At 46.5% G+C, this 21,528-nt stretch overlaps 1 long non-coding RNA gene across 1 annotated transcript; it reads left to right on the forward strand.

Moving 5' to 3' along the window:
- The first annotated feature begins 1,231 nt into the window (after nt 1-1,231).
- On the forward strand, nt 1,232-21,048 carry LOC144683829 (uncharacterized). Its single transcript, XR_013577340.1, has 2 exons — nt 1,232-1,433; nt 20,479-21,048. It is a non-coding gene; the product is annotated as an uncharacterized LOC144683829 (long non-coding RNA).
- Nucleotides 21,049-21,528: the final 480 nt, after the last annotated feature.

Genomic DNA, 21,528 nt, shown 5'->3' on the forward strand with positions numbered 1-21,528 from the left:
ATAGCTTCAAGTGTGCTGTCTGGACAACTTCTGAATGTCCCATTTTCTTACACTTAATGGGCCTTTTCAGTGCTTGGTTTGCATAATGGATTTTACCAACAAAAAAGTAAGCCTTGCTTTTAAAAGAAATGATTAACAAAATATGCCTGTATGTGATTGGATGACATCCAAGTCATGGATACACAGACGTGACTGTAATTGGAGTGAAATGACAAGTTGGGCCTGAGGATGAAGGCCAAGACACACACTGCTAACCTTGTCGGCTGACAGGGCAGTGAAGAGGTGGGCACAGCTCCTGCAGTAGATTCTCTGTGGTCAAGTGATATTAGACAGATGACTGAATGAATGCATTATTTCATAATGTAATATATTTGCTAGCTTTCGTGCATTCTACACTAGGTGATTACTAATGTACGTTTTTACTACCCCAACTCCAGAAACACAAGCATAAAAATGAAACTAAGCACTCACGAGGGAAATGGGATGTTACCATCAGTAACAGTAGGGTAAGAATGGACAGATGGGAGATTGTTTCAGTGTTTAGTTGAGCAACAGCAGCTGTCGTCTAAAAGAGCAGTTTGTGTTTATTTAGACCCAGAGTTAACGATTGATATAATCGAGACGCTAATTGATGCTGTACTGCAGCTGGATCAGACTGCAGTGGCAATTCCCCTCAGCCTCAGCGCAGAACAGAAAATCAGATTGTTCTGATAAAATTCAGCAACTTCCTCTGCTTGGAGCACACCTGCCTCATGCATCAAGTCTCAACCCACAGGGCTCTGTTTCTCAGGAGGAGCTGCTTAAAATGCAGCTGCTGTCGCCAATAAAATGATTTAGGGACTTAGGAATGGGTTCAGGCCATTCAGCCTCTCAAACCTGCTCTGTCATTCAGTTAGATCTGTATCACAACTCCATCCGTCTGTCTTGCTTCGTAACCCTTAATACCCTTGCCTAACAAAATATCTTCTGAATCTCAATTTTGAAATTTTCAATTGACCCCCTAACCTCAATAGCTTTTGGGTTGTGGAGAAGGATCAAAGATTGCAACATTTAGTAGTCCAGAAGATCAAAGAGAAAAGAGAGAGACATAAACACATGCACGTGCACACAAACAAAATGGCTGCAAATTTACGTTGGAAGGAATTCCACTTCCTACTGATCCGAGGTACAGACCAGTCACTGATTGAATGACAGATAAATCCCAGGGAGTTACATATTTCTAATGCTGCTATGATGCAAGCAGGGTGTGGAATCTAGCGAACTGTAGCTGTTTGATTGTGAACCTTTCACACATAAATCACACTTCAGGGTGAAGTTGCTACTGGTGAGGAGAATAGATGGGTTGCACTTGCTGATTAAAATGTCACCAAAAGAAATACCAGCTGGAACAGGAAACCCTGCACAGTCAGGAAATGAGATTGGACATACCTGAGGTAAGCGATGCTGATGGACATGTGTCACACTGGAGTTCCTCTGGACAGCTGTCAGTTACAATTGAAACCACCAGAAAGAATATTGCACAACAGAGCGTGACTGGAAATTTACCGTGAAGCACTTGTCAAATTGAAACAAAGCAGTGGGAGGATGTAAGTCTGTGTTCAGCAGTCATCGAAACTGCAGCAGCTGTGAATCCCCTGAGCCAGCAGCTGGAGAGACACTTCAGGGATTATCCCCGCTGTAAACATCCTATTCAGTCTGTTATAAACAAAAGTTCATTCACTGTCTCCAAAGCTGCTTTTTTGTGATCTGGGAATTTGAGCTATTTTTCAGTTTTAAAAAAAAGTAATACCTTGAAGGTCACCAAAACTGAACTCAAGTTTCCATAAATGGCAATGATTTGGGCCAAGTGTGATTGAAGCTACCAGACAGGCACTTCATAAGAAATCTTGTGTTCCAGGGCCAATCACTATAGGGGTAATTTTAGCTCTGGTTTAGGTGCAACACAGGCAATATTAAAATGACAACCAATATACACAGCATCTCATTTTCCATTCAGTCAAGTTCAGTGAAAAGGAGAATTGGGCAGGATTTTAAAGAAGACCTGCTGTCAATCCATCAAAAAAATCCCACATTTTATAACTCATGTTAGTGCCTCTGATCAACTGTGGGGCAAGTCTTATTGGAAAAAATCATTATTCATCTAATACCACCAGAAGGCACCATTCTTCCAGCCACCTGTACAAATTATTTTTAAAAAATGAATTTGATAGGTAGTTGAAAAATAGGTTAATAAGTGAGAAAAATTGTGAACTAGAGAAAAGAAGGAATGGAGCAAAGTAAACAAAACAGAAGATCTATAATGTGCATTTCACATCTCATGATATCACAGTGTAATATAGCCAATGGATTATCTTTGAAATGTGGTCACTTATTGTATTTGTTGCAATGAAGTTTAAAAATAGCAGCACAGGTTAATAAGGCCATTAAGAAATCAGACAAAGCACTTGGTTTCATTTCCAGAAGGATAGAATTGATAAGTAGGTAAGTTATATTGAACTTGTACTGAAGCTGGATGTACTGTGAACAGCTCTGGTCTCCACATTATAAACAGGATATAGAAGCACTGGAGAAGGGAAGGAGCAAGAGACCGGGTGGGTGGGGGGTTTGTTGTTGGTGGGAACAACCCTCCAGTGTTAGGACCTTGATGGTCATTGGCAATACATGCCCACATGGTCCACTGTGAGGGCGGTTTTGTTGCTGGTGGCTGCAGATGTCAGCAACAACTTTCCATGAAAACCTGAGGCACCGGTGCTCAGACATGTTGAAGGAGCTGATCCTCTGCCTGTAGACCCAGTGCTGGAGAATCTCGCCTTCTTGGAGTTGGATCCATGTGTCTATCACCTCTGGAGCAGCATGTGGCTGAGGAGAAGGAAACTGTTGGTTCTTCTGCTACTGCTAGTGTGGTTGGTGTTGCTCCTTTTATTCTTCATCAGAGGTGCAGGGTAGAGCTGCATAAGCTTCCCCCATGCCATGGTGAAATCTGACAGTGCATCTGGAGGGGAGTGAGGTGCAAGACAGGTGAAGTTACTTCCAAGAAGATGTCAATCACCTGTCAAGTAGTGAAAGCGCTCTCTGTGAAGGAGTTCAGTGAGCAGCATTCTCTTGCCTGGCCATGGTTGCAGCTCTTCAGTTTCACTAATTAAAGGATTCCCAGTCTGTCAGTTTCACTTAAGTAGTTCTCCCCACTGTGCACTCTCTTCAATGACTATAGCAAGCTCCACACAGCTTGGGAAATAGGTATGCTAGCCAGAACCCTTGATTAAGACAACTTAATAAGCTTTTTGAATATTTAAATGCTTTACCTGACAGCAACACTGAGGTTCCCTGCTCACCTTTAATCCATCCCAATGAAACCCAGAGAGCATGGGATTATGTTAGGATCTCAACCCAATGTCACTTTAAGGAGATATAACTTTTTTTTATTTGTTCATGGGATCTGGGTGGTGCTGGCTGGGCCAGCATTTATTGCCCATCCCCAGTTGCCCTTGAGAACTGAGTGGCTTGGTAGGCCATTTCAAAGGGCATTTAAGAGTCAACTACATTGTTGTGGGTCTGAAGTCACAGGTAGGCCAGACCAGGTAATGATGGCAGATTTCCTTCCCTAAAGGACATTAGTGAACCAGATTGTTTTTTTACAACAATCAATAATGGTTTCATGGTCATCATTAGACTTTTAATTCCAGATTCCTTGCATGCACCAAAACCAGCTCCCCTTGCCTGGCAAGATTTGCCCTTACCTCCAACATCTTTCAAAATGCTGTTCTTTTTGTATCTTTACACTCTTAATTTGGAGAACAGTGTGATGTAGTGAAAAGATTTTCAGCCTGATTAACAATCTGACAGGCCATGATTTGAACCCTCCTTCCATGGCAGTAACCGTCTTTATAGCCATCAATAGGGTGGTTAGAACTTAATTTTTATTATTGGCTACACAATGATGGGGAATGGAGAGAGAAAGAACACCTGTATCCACCTTCAATATTCCATTGGATATCAACCCAGAAATCAGTGCCTAAGCACCAGAGTGAATGTTTGAACATGCATCAACTAACTCAGAGGAGGCAGAATGTAACCACATAGGCTTATTCTTCACAGTGATCCCTCATTGCTGCACTGTAGTGTCAGCTTAGAGCAAGTACTCAAAGTCCAGGAGTGGAGTTTGAACTGCAACATACATTTATATTCCACCCTTGGCATAGAAACCCAAAGCTTCAAAGATGTGCATGGAAAAATGAAGAAGCTATTATGAGGGGTGAACAAAAACCTGACCAAAGAAGTGTGTTCTATAAAGGGTCTGAAGAGGGGGACGGGTGGAGCAGTTAAGGTGGGGAGATTCCAGAGTGTGGGACCTGCTTGGCTGACAGTTTAGCTACTGATCATGGGGTGGAAACCCAAAAGGCTAGAGTCAAAGAAGCAGGTAAGTTGTAGAGCCAGAAAGGTTTACAGGGATAGGAAGGTGCAAGTCCATGAAGGAATTTAATACAAGGTGAGAATTTTAAATTTTAAATTTTGGGAGGGCAAAAGTAGGTCAACAAAGACAGATGATAAAATTGACCCCCTTTTTTCTTGTTTTGTAATAACTTTTTTGTTACACGAGGACTATCCTTATGTATCTATTAAAATATATGATAAATGTAAAAGCTAATCAGGTACTCTACAGTGCAAAGTAACTGGAATAGAGTTTTGGATAAGTTGAAGTTTACAGAGTGTGGAGGATGCAAGGCTGACAAAGACTGAGTTATGAATGAGGGTTTCAGCAGCAGATAAGTCAAAGGAAGGGTTGAGCCAGATTGGAGTAAGCATTCTTATTGATGGAGAAAACCATAGGGTTAAAAATCTCAGTTTGCCTCCTCTAACAAGGCTGTTTGGCTCAGACCCTGGTGGAGGTGCCAGTTTTCTGCTCCCCTCTACCCAGCACCCTCTCCCCACCCCCCCTCCTCCGATCAGGAGAGCTGCCTGCCAGCTCTCATTCAGTACTGCACCTTCCCTTTAAACTGCTGCAGGCCCCCAGCATATTTAAGACCTGGACTGAGAGGTAGCGAATATCAGGATCAGTGGGGAATGGCCATACGGGAACTACTCAAAAAGGCTTGCCATGCCTGGTACCTAGGGAAAGCTTCGCACAACATTTCTCAACAGCAACCTTAACAGTGTATCTCTACAGCACCAAAGTTACATCACTGCAGCCTTAGACTGCCAACTTAGAACAAAATCAGGGACCCTTTCAAAGCGTGGGCTTGTGCCCACTAGAAACTGGATTGAAACTGTTTAAATTCATACAATTGTACAGCACAGAATGAGGCTATTCAGCACATTTGGCGTGTACTGCTCTTTGAAAATGCTATCCAATTAGTCCTAAGCCCCTGTTCTTTACCAATTTGTAAGACTTTACTTTTGAAGTTAGGATTTAATCTGCTTCCACCACCCTTCCAGGCAATCCAACATAAATTATAATGACTATATGCATCAAATAATTGCTCCTCATTTCCCCCGTGGTTTGTTTACCAATTATCATAAATCTGTGTCAGCTGGTTATTGACCCACCTGCTGAAGGGGAACGGAGTCAGGAAATCTCTAATATTTCCTCCTGGTTTCCACACCACAGCCAGGTTAGCTTAAATCCTCCCCAGTGGCACGAGCAAATTGCCCTACAAGCAAATTGGTCCCAGCACTGCTTAGGTGCAATCCGTCTGGCCTATACAGGTCCTATCACCTCACGAATTGACCCCTATGTCCCAGGAATCTAAAGCCATCCCTCCTGTACCATCTCTGCGGCCATGCATTTATCTGCTCAACCCTCCTATTTTGTTAGGAATCCATATTTTCAAGAACTATATGTGTTCTAAAACATTGGAAGGACATTGGAAATTCAGGACACTTTCTTAGGATCTGACCTGGAGTTTTTTTTAAAAGGGCTAGAAGTTCACCTGGGATTGTGAGCAACCTGCCTCTTCCAAGAAATCACATGACTTCAGCTTATTGCCCAGCAACGCACTTGAGGAGATGAGAGCTATTTGCTTATTTGAACTTTAATTACTTTAATTACTGGAGAAAAAAAAAAACTACTGTTTTTATAAAAGGCAGAGGCTCTAGATTTCCTGGAAATCACTTGACTAAAATGTGTTTTATGTTTTGAACTTTATTTTGGACTCGGGTTTTGAGGAATAAACTGAGAAGGAAGGCTGTCCTAACTTGCTCTCTCCCTGCCTTGCCTTAAATTCCATGTTATCTACCTCCAGCCAGAGAATCCCCATCTCAGTTTAACTAGTCTGTATTTGGAAAACTGAAAAGCTGAGATGAGAGAGAGATCCCAAGTTTTATCTGGCTCTGTTCTCCTTCATACTGAAGCTCCTTTGGAAAGAACATCCAGACAACTAACATGACCAGTGATCAGTCTCCACACATAGGAACACTGGAATGACAGTGTCAAAACCCTTCGAACTTTATCCTTTTCCATAACGTTTTCTGATTGGTCAACCTCTGCAGAGACCCTATTTGTTTTGTCCTTTGCTTGTGTGCTTGTTGGGATTTAAAAGGGGTAAATAGTTACACTTCTGGATTACAAATTATATGTGAACCAGATTTTACAGCTTGTTTTAAAAAAGAAGTTTCGCTACATAATAAATTAATCATTCTGAGTTTATTGAAAGAAGCCTAGCTAAAGTCTCTTTTGCTCTGGTTCTGACAATAGCAAAACTAAACATTTGGCCATTTTGGTAAATGAATTAAACATTTACACTTATGCTGCAACCTGTGGAGTAGTGGGGCTAGAGAAACTGCGCACTCCTCTCATCTGGCCACAACATATATTGTGAGCTCTTGTGGGATTTTTAAATGTGGACAACAGGCGGTGATTGGTCATGGATTAATAATAATTGGCCAGATACCAGGGCAGAATTTTCTGGAGGCCGGGGGGGGGGTGGGGCAGAGCGGGAGCAGGACCCAATCTCCACTCCGATCGGGCCTGCACTGCCATTTTACGTGGGTGAGCCAATTAAGGCCTGTCCAACATGCTTCACGACTCCTGAGCACAGCAGGAGCAAATAGACGGCTGCGGGCACGCTCAGCCCACTGGGTCCAATGGCAACCCAGCAGCCTGTATAAAGGAAGGCCTGGCAGCCTTGGAAAGGCTGCTTGCAATGGCTTGGGGAAGGGCTCTGCAGAGGGGCAATGGATGTTGTGCAAATCCGGAGGGTAGGCCAACAGGGCAGGCCAGGCTGGAGGGTAGGGCCCCTGTGCCCCTCATTTTTCTGATGACTGCCATGCTGCCCTCCTCGGGGACGTGGCAGGACAGGAGCTGCTGGTTCCCCAGGACGGGAGGAGAAGGCCCCCCCCACATGATAAAACGTGCCTGGGAGGAGGTGGCAGAGGTGGTGAGCTCCCGCGATGTGGTGCGGCGCACCTGGATCCAGTGTCGCAAGCGCTTCAACGACTTGTTGTGCTCTGGAAGGGTGAGGACAATGTTGGCATTGGTCACTAAGCCCAGCAGGTTGGCTTTCCCCCTGCAGCTGCCACCCCCCTGCTGCCGCCACCCCCCTGCCAACCAAGTCTGAGTGTTGTGACTGCATTGAATCATTGATGGCATGTGTGCTTTGCTGGGTGGGCCAGCAGATATTGCCCATGCCGAGGTCAGCCTGAGAGGGTGGTGAAGAGATGGGTTCTGTGCCCACAGCATGTGGTACACTGAGACCCACATGACTGTTTTGGGGGTAACCTGGAGGAGCTGTACCTAGGCGCAGTGCTGGAACTCCAGGACATGTCAAAGTCAGGGTGATGACACGCTGGGAGGGGAGCTTCAAGGTGGTGTGGCACCGATCGATCTGCTGTCCTCTGAGCTCCACGTGCTTGCGCCTCCTTGCTATGGAAGGTTAGACCGTGTGGTGCCTAATGTGATGTAGGCAGCATGTGACCAAGGGGGCGGTGGGGAACAGGCCTAGCATCTTTGTGTGAGTGTTCGGCAGCAGCGGGGTGAGGAGGCTCTGGAGCTCTGCAATGTCCCACTCTGGTTGGGATGGGCCATGCGTGAAGAGAGTCCATGTACAATTTGCACAAATAAATGCTCTTCTCTCATTTTCAGGAGAATGCTCATAATGCAGCAGAGCGTGCGAGGACTGGTGGGGGCCAGGCGCAGTTAGCCATTCTCAGCTGATTTGAGCAGGAGGCTCTGGATCTGGAGAGGCGTCATGCGCCCAGGTCCACTGATGTCGGTGAGGCTGGGGTGCCACAGCCAGGTGTGTATGCCCAGCAGTGAGGTAAGCATTGTTCTCCCAACAGCCATAGCACTGCTGAATGTTAATTGATTTAATTTAGCAACATGGCTTGACCATTGCTTATAGAAGGATGAGCGCATAATGATCCGGGGGACAGGGATGCACATTGACATTCTCTCCACGTTAACTGATCCAATGTCCTTGTTCTTCCTTTCAGCATCAGCGGAGCAGGGCCGGGAGGAGGAGCAGCAGAGGCCCTGATGTCTCACCAGCGTCACACCATCTCTGACAGGCAGGCACCAGCACAGATACTAGCACTTCAATGGGAGTTAGAACATCAGCTAGTGTCCCGGGGCACAGCAGTGAGGGCACTTCACAGTCACTGGAGGAGCTGGCAGAGACAGAGAGTGTCCATGGCACCAGCAGTTGGAGGACTGCAGGGGACCAGGCACATGCTCAGTCGGTGCCTGATGATGTGCCTCTGGAGTCATCCGCGACGCAGCAAATGCATGGAATGCGGCTGGGCGGGAGTGTCTGGGGGAGATATATGAGGCTATGCTTGGCTTAGTCTCCATGGTGGGGGAGTCTATGCAGATGATGGCCGAAGCAATGAGCCACATGTCTGAGCGCCATGCGTCCTCCATGGAGAGAGTGGCGACTCTCGTGGAAAGGCTCCTTCAGGAGACCCATCAGGGCTTCCTGGGGATGCGCCCGGACCAGCAAGCCCTCACATCGGCATTGACCTCAGCTGGTCAGTGCCAGTGTGGGAGATGGTCTGGGCACCAAGTTTCCCAGCTCGGTGCTCATCCATCCACGGTAAGCAGGGAGGTCCGAAGCGACCTCACATCGGCGCAGCAGCTGCCTGTCGTCTCTGCGGGCACCTCTCAAGGCGCTCCAGATGAGGGCGGCAGATCCTCTGCCCCTCTCTCAGTGATCGTATCATCCGGTGAGGCTGCGATGACTGGGGAGATGCCAGCTGTGGAACTGGCAGCTCCATCCCAGGCGGGGCCAGCACAGGCTCCACAGGCCAGAGGACGACCGCCAATGTCATTGAGGCCAACAGGACAGCAGAGCCAGCAGGCTGTCTCAGATGCCACTCCCAGCGATGGGGCAGCACCAAGATGTAGCACCCGTAAACGTAAACATAAAGCATCTTAGGAACACCACAGGTTTTTCACTGGTACTTTTGTGTTGGCCCAAGATGAGGTCTTTATGATTTGCTTTGAATTGAAACATCCTTGTCATTTTGTTTCAATAAGTTTCTTTGCCTGTGATATTAAATTCAGACATGTGACCATGACTGAGGGTGCCTCTTTTCTTCTGCATGTGTATGGTTTCCAGAAATCTTAGGAGTGCTTTGTGGGAAATTCAGCCTCATTAACCAGGCCCTTAGTTACTGTTCCTAATCTGGAACATTTGGGACTTAGGTATCGAGTATGGAGTCTACAGCCCAGGCTTGTCCTGGAGGTCCATCTGTGGTGTGCTAGCTGAAGGTTGGTTGGATTAAAGCCTCCCGGGTGTCCCTGCCTCCCTGCAGTATGCCCAGGCCAGCGTTTACCCCCTCAGCATTTCCCTGTGCATGCTCATCCTCGGACTCACTGCTGGATTCCGTGTGCAGTCGCAGCCACTGCGTCGATGTCTTCATCGTCCACTGCGTCCCCCCTTTCCAGAGCAAGATTGTGCAGAGCGCAGCATGCAACCACTATCACTGAGACACAATCTGGGGGGTACTGGAGTGCGTCCCCCAAACGGTCCAGGCACCGGAAGCGCATCTTGAGAAGACCGATGGCTCTCTCCACCACAGCCCTTGTGGAGGCGTGGCTCCTATTGTACCACTGCTCAGTTTCTGTTCTTGGATGGCAGAGAGGCATCATGAACCACCTCCTGAGGGGATAGCCCTTGTCACCCAGCAGCCATTCATCTAGCCGGGCTGAAGCACTGAAGAGCCCCAACACCTGGGAGTGTCTGAGGATGTAAGCATCGTGGGAGCTGCCTGGGTACCTTGCACAGACTTGTGGAATCAGCATCTTGTGATCACACACTATCTGCACGTTCATGGAATGGAAGTCCTTCCTGTTGACGACGGCACCGGGCTCACCCGCTGGTGCCTTGATGGCCACATGCGTGCAGTCTATTGCACCCTGGACACGGGGGAAGCCAGCAATCGATGTGAAGCCTCTGGCTCAGTCAGCCTGGCTTGCCTGGTCCCAACGGAAGTGGATGAAGGTCAATGCACTCCTAAATAGAGCGTCTGTAACCTGCTTGACACAAGTGTGGAAAGCTGATTGGGAGACACCGCAAAGATCACCCACCAACCCCTGGAAGGAGCCAGAGGCATAGAAGTTGATGGCAGCTGTGACCTTTAGAGCAACTGGCATGGGGTGTCCACCCACACAGTTAGCTGAGATCTCTGGTCCAATCATCTGACAGATATAGTTGACTGTCTCCCTTGACAGTCGGAGCCTCCTTTGGCACTGCACCTCAGACATATTGAGGTAGCTACTTCGCCGCCTGTATACCCTGGCAGCAGGATAGTGGCATCTTCTGCAGTCCCTTCCACCTAGGTCTACCTCTTGGCCCTGCGCCCCTTGTGCCTGCACCTGTCCTCCTAAAGGTGGCTCCCCTGGAGGCTGAATGTGCACTCCTAACCTCCTCTTCCTTCTAGCCCTCCCTTCCACCTCAGAGGAGGTGCCTCCAGTGGAGAGTTCAGCTCCCATTCCCAGGCTATGGAAGGATTCCAGAAACCTGCAGGCCCAAAAAAGATTCTTCACTGCAGAGCGCTGAACTGAAGGCTAAGAGTCCAGACAAAGCAGCTGGCATGTGTTTTGAAGTATTGCAGATCACACAGGCAAGTATCAGTAACTTTGAAAAATCAATACTTAAGAGAGCACACTCGTGACCCCAGTGAGCCCTCTTATCCCGCCCGTGGATGAGGTTTATACAAATATGTCCTACCCGCCTGCCCGTTACGCCCGTGTGCCGACCCAAAGATTGCACGGGCGCTGAAAAATCGGCATTGATTGGTGAGTCAAGGGCTTTAAGTTTCACGTTAATTAATGGCAGGTGCACAGTGGATATCATCAATTGCCTGCCCAACGAACTATCGCGATGGCGCACGGTGATATCGGGACGCTCGCTTGACATCACCGTGCATCATTTTATGCACGGACATGCGGGGCCCGCCCCTGCACACCAATGGGAAAATTCTGCCCCAGGTTTCTTAAGCGTTAATGAACCAAAATGGCTTTGGAAGTCGCTAAGACTTTTCTAAAGTTGGAAGATTTAACTCTGGCTGATTTATAAAAGTAACCAAGGGTAAGCTAATGGAATTAGCAGATAAATTGAAGTTAGAAGTAATCATAGGGGCAAGGAAGCAGACGTAATTGAGGTAATAGCGCAGCATTTGAATTTGGAAGGGATACAAGAGAGACCGTGTTCCCCAGGGGGAGAGTCAATTGAGTTAGCTAAGATTCAGTTGCAAAAAAAACTTGAATCAGAGGAAAAAGACAGAGAAAGAGAAATGAAAAAAATTGAACTGGAAAGAGAAAGTGGAATGAAAAGGCTTGAACTTGACCTCCAGAGAGAGACGTTAGCAATGGGGGGAAAGAGAGCAGGAACAAAATAGGGAATACCAGCTTGAGAGGCTGGAATTTTAAAAAGAGGCACCAGGTGTTGGGGAAAGTTTTGCTGATGGAAAAACCACCCCAGCCTAGAGCCCAGTGGGGAGATGTTTAAATTTGTTCAAGCCCTTCCCAGGTTTGAGGAAAGGGATGTTGAGGCCTTTTTAATTTCGTTTGAGAGAGCAGCTAAGCAAATGAAGTAGGAAAAGAAAACGAACACTGCTCTTGCAAAGTAGGTTTATAGACAGAGCTCATGGGTTTCTGTGGATTGTGATACAGTGAAAAAGGATTTTCTTATTGTGTATGAGTTGGTCCCTGACGCGTACAGGCAGAAATTTCAAAACATAAGGAAACAGCCTGGGCAGACCTATACTGAATTTGAGAGGGTAAAGCAAAGTAATTTTGACTGTTGGATTATCAGCAGAGACCACATATAAGGCTCTTAGAGAAATAATTCTCCTGGAAGAATTTAAAAATTCACTTCCTCCAGTAGTTATAACTGATGTCAAAGACCAAAGGATTGCACCAGTTAGGCAGGCAGTGAAGATGGCTGACAATTATGAGCTGGTCCATAAATACAAACCCTTTGTCCATCACCCCCACAAACCCGAGAAGGATAGAAAGTGGGAAGGTGAAAGGAAGGCAAGTAACCAAGGAAGAGAAGGGACAGCTGGGAATGCCCTGGGAACTCCTCCTCAGACCAGAAAGGAAGATGCTGGGGGTGGAAGTGTTATACAAAGGCCTAAATGTTTCCAGCGTACAAGGTGGGACATCTTCGTGCAGACTGCTGGAAGTTGTGTGCGAAATCCATGGGACTTATTGGGGTACGTAAGTGCAATTCAGAAAAAGGAGACCTGACCAAAATACAATAGATCAAGTTGTACCATTAACTACAGCTGTGAGTCCGAGTGTGGACACTGCTGTGAGTTCAGGGGCGATGAATAAGATACATGAGAGTTATAAAGAATTTCTGTTGAGAGGAAAAGCAATCCTCATCCCTCAAATGAGACAGCTAAACCCATAAATATATCAATATATAGATACAGGGGCCACTCAAACACTTTTGCTGGGCAAAGGCATAACTTTTGCACCAGAGAGTGCATTAAAAGCCAAAGTTTGAATAAATGGTATTGGCAGGGAGTATATACTCATACCTTTGTACTGGGTGCACTTAGAGTGTGACCTAATGTCAGAGACAGTGACAGAACGGGTTGTCTGGACGTTACCTGTAGACGGAGTTGACTTACTCCTGGGAAATGATTTAGCCGGAGCAAAGGTAGTAGCTTCTTTCATAATTATGGAAAGTCCAATTCAGACTAAAGGGATGGAGCAGGTACAGGAAAAGATTCAAGGAACTTTTCCTTCGTGTGTGATGACCCAAGCAATGGCTAAGCAAAGTCCATCATCGGAGGTCAAAGTGATACCACAGACAGATATCTGATTGTCCAAAACTTTCTTTGAAGACTTGGATAATCCAAAAGAAATGTTTAGTAAGTCATCTCTAGCTGAGGCGCGACAAGCCGATCTGGAGCTAAGTGAGGTAGCACAATCAGCCCAAACTGAAGCTGAAGCTGAGGGAGTTCCGCAATGTTATTATATTAAAAAGGGGATTCAAATGAGGAAGTGGAGACCTCCTCACAGACCTGCAGATGAAGAGTGGACGGTTGTTGATCAGGTACTGCTCAAGTATTGTAAAGAGGTATTATGGACAGCACAAGAAGTTCCTATGGCAGGACGTGTAGTGATATGGAAAACTCAAATGTGGATAAATCGACATTTTTATTGGCCAGGTCTTCACAAGGACGTGGTGCGGTTTTGTAAAACGTGCCATACATGCCAAGTGGTGAGGAAACCACAACCTATAATCAAACCAGCACCCTTAATTCCCATACCAGTTTTTGGGGAACTATATATTAGACTGTGTGGGATCATTACCAAAAACAGAAGCCAGACACTGAACATCCTTACTATTATGGATATAACAACTCGATTTCCAGAGGCCATCCCTTTGAGAACAATTACAGCTTAGGTAGTGGTAGAGAAGTTCACCCAATCTTTTACTCGATATGGATTACCAATAGAGATCCAGTCAGACCAGTGTTCTAATTTTATGTCTAAAATTTTTCAAAACATGAGTAATTTGGGTATAAAACAATTAAAATCCACAGCTTGTCATCCACAGACACAGGGAGCTTTGGTGAGGTACCATCAAACTCTCAAAACAATGATTAAAGCATATTGCCATGAATACCGCCATGATTGGGGCAAAGGACTGGACTTTCTTTTATTTGTTACCTGAGATTCATCGAATGAATCTATTGGTTTTAGTGCCTTTGAGTTAATTTATGGGCATGAGATAAGAGGTACTCTGAGATTAATCAAAGAAAGGTTTTCACAACAGAGATCATGGGCAGGGTTTTCAGGTCGTCGGGCAGACGTGGTTGGCAGGCCCGGGAGCAACCGGGAAACGGTCCACTGCCCGCGATCGGCCCCCGACCACGATTTCATGTTGGCTGGCCAATTAATGGCCAACCAGTGTGAAACACACGCTGAAAGGCTCAGAGCTGCCGGGGTGGGGGCGGGAGGTGGGCAAGCGCTGAAGTCTCTGCAAGCGTGGGTGAGGTTTCCTCAAAAATGCAGAGGTCACCTGGCCCATTCACCTGTCTACCAACCATAACGCTGGACGGGCAGCGAAAAATCTCTCTTAATTAATAAATTAATGGACTAATTGGCTTCTTAATTGTCAGCGGGCACACTGCCAACTTTTGCGCACATGCGCGCCAACTGAAATATCGCGCAAGTGTGCGATGATGTCGGGACAGTTGCCCGACGTCATCGTGCGCAACTTTACACCCAATCGGGTCAGGCACGCACCTTCCCGTGGGACGTAAAAGTCTGCCCTATGTGCCCGTGTTCCAGGATGGCTCGCAGGAGCCTGCAAAGTGGCTCAAGAACATCTTACAGTTTCACAAACAATGATAAAGGAATGGGCAAGTAAGCAAGCTGCAACCTGAAAATTACAACCAGTGGATGAAGTGTTAGTGTTATTGCCATTACAGGGGGAACCTCACAGCACGGTTCAGTGGCCCATACAAGGAAATTAAGATGGTTGGTTAAGTAAATTATTTGATAGATACCCAGATCATAGGAAAAAGAATCAGCTATGTCATATGTACCAATATGTTAAAACAATACCATCGTAGGGAGTAGGATAAGAAGGAGCAGGCATGTCAGATTGTAAGGACAGTGGAGGACGAAAGAGACAGTGAGAATAAGGCAGAAGGAGACTTAGGGTGGATTCATCCCAGACTTGCACTGTGAGGTAACGGACCGGAAAAAGAAGGTTTTATCCACTAACTGGAATGGCGGCTTTTCACGCTGTATCGTTCCAATCCCCCGTCATTAATCATGCATTCCCAGGAAACATGTTGTTTCGCTGGTGGGCAGCCTCTGATTCACTCACCACACCGTCACCTCGCTGTTTCCTCACTCTGGGCGCCAGATTGAAAGTGCAGCCACACAGACAGCTCTCAGTGCTTCCAGCCCAGGACTGCTGCACAGAAGACATGGCCCCGAAAGGCAAGAAGACTGCAGCCCCCCGATTCATTAATGCCTTCTGGACACCGCTGGAGCCCACTGCGATGTCCTCTGCCCCTGCTCTGGCCAAAGGAGGCCCATCAACGTCACCTCTCTGGCTTGGGAGGTGGTGGTCAGTGCACAGGACAGGTTCACCATCCAGTGCAGAAAGAGGATGAATGATCTCATCTGTGCTGCCAGGGTAAGTCAACCATCTCATCATTCTCTCACACTCACAAGCCCATCATACATTCACTGGCATCTCACTCACTGCCAGCTCAAGGGACATCACCACTCATTCTCTCACACACACCCTCACATCTACATTTGGCCTCACCTCCTATGGGGACTGCCTCCTCAGCCCTCATCCTCTCAAGGCCACTTGCACAGGTCAACATGTGTCCCTTGACATACCCTGGGATACCCTCTTCAACTGCAATGCCCTAGCCCTGCAGCCTCTTCCCTTGGCTGAGGCCACATATCCCCCTTATCCAAGCAAGCCATAGACTTGTAGCCATTGAAAAGACTCATGGCTGGTCTCGAAAGTAGAGACCTGCCTATGACGTCCTGCTAAAAGTGGTGTGGTGCTGCCTGTGAAGCCTGGCGCTGAGTGGTGCTTGAAGAAAGGTAGGCAAACAAGCCTCAAAATCCCTAGTGATGTTCAGCTCATCAAGTGCACATCGCTTATGTTCAGTTGTGAAACACGTTGGCGTGATGCCCGGGTGATTCAGTGTTGGGGGTGATTCCAGCGAGCAGGGCTTATAATGAGATGCAGATGTATTAAAATGAATTTCCTGACTTGCGGCAGTGGAAACACAGCCTGCCATTGACGGGCACAGTGGACGAGTGCAAACTGATTTCAGGACGTCAGGAAACAGATTTTTGGCCTTCTCTCCGTATTGTCCACTCACGCCCGCCATGATGCCTGATGCCAAAGGGCACGGAAAATTCTACCCTTAGATAGTTCACAAATTAAATCTTTTTTTTCTTCATGGAATGATGGCACCGCTGGCTGGGCCAGCATTTATTGCTCATCCCCAGTTGCCCTTGAGAAGGTGGTGCTGAGCTGTCTTCTTGAACCGTTGCAGTCTATGTGTTGTAGGTACACCCACACTGCTGTTAGTGAGGGAGTTCCAGGATTTTGACCCAGTGACAGTGAAGGAACGGCGATATATTTCCAAGTCAGGATGGTGAGTGACTTGGAAGGGAACTTGCAGATAGTGGTGTTCCCATGGGGAGAATTTCTGTTTGGCGTGCGGAGGTAGGTCCCGCTCGCCGACGCGTAAAATGACGCGCGATGACGGGCGTGCATCCCAACGTCACCACGCGTCATTCCGATCTTCTGTTCGGCGGGTGCACAGCGGAGTCAGCTGCATGCCCACCGAACTGTCAAAGGCCTTTTAAGGCCATTATTAAACTAATTAAAGATATTGACAGGCCTGTCAGTCAATGAGGGGTCATGTGTAAATGATTTTTTACCTTCTTTATTTAAAATTCTCATTATGAAATTAATCTCCCTGAGGTAGTTCCGTGGCTCAGAGAGATTTCTGTGCTTTTCTGCACGCATGCACGAAAGAGCCTAGGGCCCGACTCTCCCTCCTCCACCCGCCCACACAGGGAGCACTGAGCACTTCTGGGCGTGCGTCACACTGCGTGGGCCTTAATTGGCCCGCCCACGTAAAATGGCAGCACACAGCCGATTGTGGTTGCCGATCGGCTCCATGCCCACCAGCGCCCACTCCGACTGGCCCGCCCGATGGGGAGAAAATTCTCCCTCATGTGTCCAAGGAGATTTTGTAAGTTCTTGCAATGCATATTATAGACTGTGTGCTACTGTCCGTCAGTGGTCTAGGGAGTGAATGTTTGTGGAAGGGGTGCCAATAAAGTGGGCTGCTTTGTCCTGGATGGCGTCAAGCTTCTTGAGTGTTTTTGGAGATGCACTCATCCAGGCAAGGGGAGAGTATTCCATGACACTCCTGACTTATGCCTTGTAGATGATGGACAGGCTTTGGGGAATCAGGAGGTGAGTTACTCGCCACAGGACTCCTAGTCTCTGGCCTGCTTTTGCAGCCACAGTAATTAGATGGCTAGTCCAATTCAGTTTCTGATCAATCGTAACCCCTAGGATGTTGATAGTGGGAGATTCAGTGATGGTAATATCATTGAATGTCAAGGGGCGATGGTCAGATTCTCACTTGTTGGAGGTGGTCATTGCCTGGCACTTGTGTGGCACAAATGTTACTTGCCACTTCTCAGCCCAAGCCTGGATATTGTCCAGGTCTTGCTGCATTTGGGCATGGACTGCATCAGTATCTGAGGAGTTGCGAATGGTGCTTAACACTGTACAATCATCAACGAACATCCCCACTTCTAACCTTATGATAGAAGGAATGTTATTGATGAAGCAACTGAAGATGGTTGGGCCTAGGACACTACCCTGAGGAACTCCTGCAGTGTTGTCCTGGGACTGACATGATTGGTCTCCAACACCCACAGCCATCTTCCTTTGTGCTCGGTATGACTCCAACCAGTGGAGTGTTTTTCCCCTGATTCCTAGTGACTCCAGTTTTGCTAGGACTCCCTGATGCCACACTCAGTCAAATGCTGCCTTGATGTCAAGGGCAGTCTTTTTCACCTCACCTCTGAATTTAGATATTTTGTCCATTTTTGAACCAAAGCTGTAATGAGGTCAGGAGCTGAGTGACCCTGGCAGAACACAAACAGAGCACCAGTGAGCAGGTTACTACCCGGTTAGCTAACACCGAAATATTAGGACAGTTAGACAGCATATCCTCGTACTTAGAGGTAGGACAACGAGAAGATCTAGTGAGGTTAGTCACAGAATTTAAAGGAATCTGATAGGATAAACCAGGGTGTACAATTTTAGCCATGCTTAATGTGGATGTAGGGGAATCTTCTATAAAACAATATCCTTATTCTTTAAGATAAAAGAAAAATACTGCGGATGCTGGAAATCTGAACAAAAACAGAAAATGCTGGAAAAACTCAGCAGGTCTGGCAGCATCAATGGAGAGAGAAACAAGGTTAACGTTTCGAGTCCAAATGACCCTTCTTCAGAGCTCTGTTTTTGTTTTTATCTGTTTTTGTTCCTTATTCCTTAAGTCTGGAGAATCAGTCTCAGGTGAAAGCAGAAATTCAATATATGTTTGAAAATCACCTAACTGAACCTAGTCAAACCAATTGGAGTTAGGGCCTAAATCTGATGGGTCAACCAGAATGTGCATAGACTATAGAAAGGCTAATGCATTAACTAAAACAGATTCTTACCCAATCCCTCATTTAAAAGATTGTATTGACCGGGTTGGCAGTGCCATGTTCCTTAGTAAGATAGATTTAGTGAAAGAAAACTGACAAGTACCTTTAACATCACAAGCTAAGGAGATATCTGCCAAATGGGCTATACCAATGTCAGGGGATGCCATTCGGGCTAAAAAATGCTCCAGCCACTTTCCAAAGACTAATGAATCAAATTGTAACCAATGTTCCTAACTGTGTGGTTTATTTGGATGATATATTGATTTACATTTACTTGGAAAGATCATTTAAAACAATTGGAAGCCCTATTTAAATACCTGCAGTCAGTAGATCTAGTAATAAACCTTGCCAAGAGTGAGCTCGCGAAGGCGCGAGTAACTTTCCTTGGGCATATAGTAGGGCAAGGACAAGTGTGGCCAAGAACAGCAAAAGTACAGGCTTTGGTGGAATTCCAAGCCTCTAAAACCAAATGGGAAATCATGAGATTTTTGGGGATGTGCAGCTTTAATTGTAAGTTTGTGCCAAACTTCAGTACAATAGCAGCTCTACTAATAGATTTATTGCAAAAGAAGGCAAAGGTAGCATGGCCAAGAGGGTGCCAGACAGATTTTGAGAAGCTGAAAGAAATCCTGACGAATGAAGCGATGCCGCCCCAACTTCACAAAATCCTTCAACGTGGCAATCGATGTTAGTGACTTGGGGATGGGTGCAGTCTTATTGCAAGAAGATGAGTCAGGCATAGAGAAGCCAATGGGGTACTTTTCTAAAAAAATTAAATCGGCATCAGAAGATGCACTCTACAGAAAAAAAGGAAATTCTGGGGCAAAATTTTTACCTTGGCGGGAGGGCGTGTGCCTGACCCGTTCGAGCGTAAAATGATGCGCGTTGACGTTGAGCGAGCGTCCCGACATCAACGCGCAGTTGCGCAATATTTCGGTTGGCGGGCGCATGTGGGAATCAGCAGTGCCTGCTGACAATTAAAAAGCCTTTTAAGGCCATTAAAGTCTTAATTAACTTACATTTTTTGCTGCCTGTCCATCCCTCTATGGGCGGGGTGAGGTTTCCAAATGCAAATAAATATAAAATAAAAATTTTTAAATTTAATTAATAACGTCCCTGCTCATGTGACAGAGTTTGACATGTTTTATAAGATTTTGTGAACCTTTATTTATTTTCCTGAAAACTCTTCATCTCCCTGAGGCAGCTCTGTGCCTCAGGGAGATTTGTAAGAGCGCACTTGCACGCATGCGTGAGGTTTGTGCTCATACATCATCCACCACCCCCTGCCCGCACAGGCAGCGCTGAGCACAGCCGCTCCCGTTTCACGCTGGGCGGGCCTTCATTGGCCCACCAGCATGAAATCGCGGTCCAGCCCCGATCGCGGGCGGCGGTTGGCTTCCCAACTGCCCCCGTCCACCCCTGCCGAGCCCACCCGACAAGGGCTGAATTCTGCCCCTGGAATTGTTACTGGCTCTTAAACATTTTGAGATATATGTTCATCATAGGTGTCAAGAAACACTAATGTATACTGACCATAATCCCTTGTCCTTTGTGGGAAAGCTTAAGATGCAGAATGCCAGATTGTTCCGATGGAACTTGCTAATGCAGCATTATAACTTAAAGATTGTTCATATTGCTGGGAAGGATAATATAATTGCTAATGCATGATCAAGAATGTAATTTTGTTAGAATTATCTGGAAATCAAGAAAATCAGAGAAAGCTGTGTAAGGAATGATTGAGAATGAGTGAGTGGATGTTTGATTTTTTTTCATATATTGTATATCTTTTCCTATAGACTTTGCAATGAAATACATTTGGAAATGGGTTTTCATTTCTTAAGGGCGGAAGCATGTTAGCAATCCATATTGTCAAGAACTTCTTGTGTTTTTAAAAATTGGAAGGACTTTGGAAAATCAGGATCTGACCTGGAGTTTTTTTTAAAAGGGTTATAAGTTCGCCTGAGCTGTGAGCAACCTGCCTTTTCCAAGAAATCACATGCCTTCAGCTTACTGTCCAGCAAAGCATTTGAGGAAATGAGAGTTATTTGCTTATTTGAATTTTAATTACTTTAAATGCTGGAGAAAAAAAGACTACTTTTTTTTAAAGGCAGAGGCCCTGGATTTTCTGGGAATCACCAGACTGAAATGAGTTCTATGTTTTGAACTTGTTTTCTTGACCCAGTTTTTGGGGAATAAGCTGAGAAGGAAGGCTGTGTTAACTCACTCTCTCCCTGCCTTGCCTGAAATTCCATGTGTGGTTAACAACCTCCAGCCAGAGAATCCTCATTTCGTTATAACTCGTCTGGATTTGTAAACCTGTAAAGCTGAGATGAGAGAGAGATCCCAATGATTGACCTGGCTCCATTTTCCTCCAGGCCGAAGCTCCTTTGAAAAGAAAATCCAGACGACTGTGACCCAGCAATCAGTCTCCACATGTAGGAACATTAGATGGACAGTGTCAAAACCCTTCAAACTTTATCCTTTTCCATAAAATTTTCCAATTGACGAACACCTGCAGAGACTCTATTTGTTTTGTCCTATGTTTTGAGTGTGCGTGTGTGTGTATATGGGCTGCATCTTCTGGTCGGGGGGGAGAGGCCCGGGGGGGGGGGAGGGGCCCACTCGCCGATGCCTAAGATGACCCAGGGTGACATCGGGCGTGCGTCCCAACGTCACCCCACGTCATTTAGATTTTCATTTTGAAGGGCGTGCTGCCGACTTGGCTGTGCACCCGCCGAACTGTCAACGGCCAGTTAAGGTCTTTAAAAAAGTAATTACGGCAATTAATGGACCTGCCCATCCTACCTTCAGGTTGGCGGGTAGGTGGAGAGCCCAGGTGGCCTTCA

The sequence above is a fragment of the Cetorhinus maximus genome, chromosome 8 (genome assembly GCF_964194155.1).
Source record: "Cetorhinus maximus chromosome 8, sCetMax3.hap1.1, whole genome shotgun sequence".
Taxonomy (NCBI): domain Eukaryota; kingdom Metazoa; phylum Chordata; class Chondrichthyes; order Lamniformes; family Cetorhinidae; genus Cetorhinus; species Cetorhinus maximus.